The sequence below is a fragment of the Galeopterus variegatus genome, unplaced genomic scaffold (assembly GCF_000696425.1).
Source record: "Galeopterus variegatus unplaced genomic scaffold, G_variegatus-3.0.2 Scaffold79, whole genome shotgun sequence".
In the NCBI taxonomy this organism is placed as follows: domain Eukaryota; kingdom Metazoa; phylum Chordata; class Mammalia; order Dermoptera; family Cynocephalidae; genus Galeopterus; species Galeopterus variegatus.
Genome location: NW_007726190.1, coordinates 1,036,053 through 1,038,193, shown reverse-complemented (window position 1 = coordinate 1,038,193; position 2,141 = coordinate 1,036,053).

Below are 2,141 nucleotides of genomic sequence, written 5' to 3'. Positions count from 1 at the left end.
AAAAAAAAAAAAAAAGCTTATGCTTCTCATCCCCTAGCCCATAAAGACCCCAAAATCCATGACTAACTTCTCAGAATCTGGTCCCACCCTATGTACTTGTCCAATCTTATGTCCCCAGGTTCCTCTAGACACAGCATCCTCCTGTCAGGCCCCATGCCTCACAGTTCTCCAGGCTGAAATGTCTTCCTTCCTCTCATGTCCATTCAAATCTTTCCTGGGTCCTTCCCTGGCAAATCTGGCCTTCCTCAGCCAAACAATAAATCTGTATTAAGTACCACATTGTGCCAGGCCCAGTGATCAGCACTGGAGATAAGACAGGACCCAAGAGGATTCCTGTCCTCATGCAGGCTGCAATCCACCTCGGGAGTTTCTCACTACCCTTATCTGCCAATGGTGTTCCACCACATAACATTTAATTACATGCCGGCATATTTCTGACTTATTCATATATTCAGTCAAGGATTATTTATTGACTGTATGATTTGGTAGCACATTGTGCTGGCAGGTAGAAACTGTAAGCTCTGGCAGTTGGAGATTATGTCTCCTTTATGCATCCAGCACAATGCCTGGAGGTGAGTAGGTAGTCCATAATCCTTTTGAATGAATTATATAATAAAAGATTATAAATACTGAGCAACCAGAACTTAGAGGAGAGTGTCAAAGAATTTCAGAAAGCTGTGCTTTGGCGGATGCCTGGAAGTTGCACAGACTGAGAAGTGGGAGGAGGGCATTCCTAGCAAGTGCAAGGCTGAGCAAGGAAGTGAGGCAGACTGATAATTACCCCCGGGGTCCCCCAACTATCTGATCTGCTCTGTTTCCACAGCAATGGAGTATAAACAGCCCAGCTAGCCTTTGAACCAAGCATATCCATGTGACTATATTCTCAGTAATAAAACGTGAGCAGAAATAATGTGTACAATTGTCACATCATCTGTTGTAATAGAATAGGATAGGTTATGTTGTGGAATAAACAGCAAAATTTATTTCTTGCTCACAAAAATCTTCTGCAAGAGAAGATGACTCTCTGGGACAGGTGTCTTCTATTCATTGGCTCAGGATTCCTGCAGGTTTTGGTCTTGTAACATCTCCACATCAACATGTATTTTGTGGACACCACAGCAAGGGAAGTAAGGACTGGAAAGTCAAGCACCAGCAATTAAAACTTCAGCAAAGAAGTGACTCATGCCACACTGGCTCAAAACTAGTCACACAGCCATGACTAATTACAAGGAGTGAAGACCTGTAATGTTTTGTGTGCCTATAAATAGAAAAGAACTGGATATTGGGAAATATTGTTTGTCATGTCTATCACAGTTATATAAAATGAAATTACATGTCATAGATTTAATGTCTACTTTCTGAAGGCTGACACACATGTGTGGCATCAACCAGTCTTTGACCATAAAAGTGAAGACAACCCCCTATGGGGTGGTAGAAGCACCAGACGAAATGAACCTGAGGCCCTGAATGATTTTGTGGAATAAAGCCACTATGCCAGCCTGGAACTCCTGCCTCCAGACTATAGAGTGTGAGAGGAATAAACTTCTATCAGGCTCAAGCCCCTCTGTATTGAGGTCTCTCTTTCAGCCTATACTCCAACTAATAGAGGAAAAATCAGGAGAGACAATGATCTTGACTAGAGTTGGGGCTTGTGTAAGGAAATAGTGTTGGGGCATAAAATAGACAAAAGAAATGTCAAGACACATCTGTTTGACTCCAACCCAATGATAAGCTTTGAGCTAGCAGGAACGAAAACAGAGAAACCATTTTTTTCCCCGGTCTCTTCAAGATCTAGCACATTTCTATGTCCAAAGGGTGTTCTTTGTACATAGTTGTTGGGTGATTGATAATAACAAAAAGAATAAAAAATATGAGAAATCAAAACTCTGAATATAGCTACACCAAAAACACAAGAACCTCTGAAATATAACACGTAGCTTCCAAACTGACAAGGACATATACAATGCTGACACAGAAAAAAAGTTTAGAGAGTCAGTCTCCTAATGGAAAAGGAGGTGATACCCAGGTTAAAACATCCATTGTTCTCTTCTTCGGAAATTTCAACATATTATTGTGGTCTTTTCCTTCTTTCTTTCCTTCTTTCTTTCCTTCTTTCTTTCTTTCTTTCTTTCTTTCTTTCT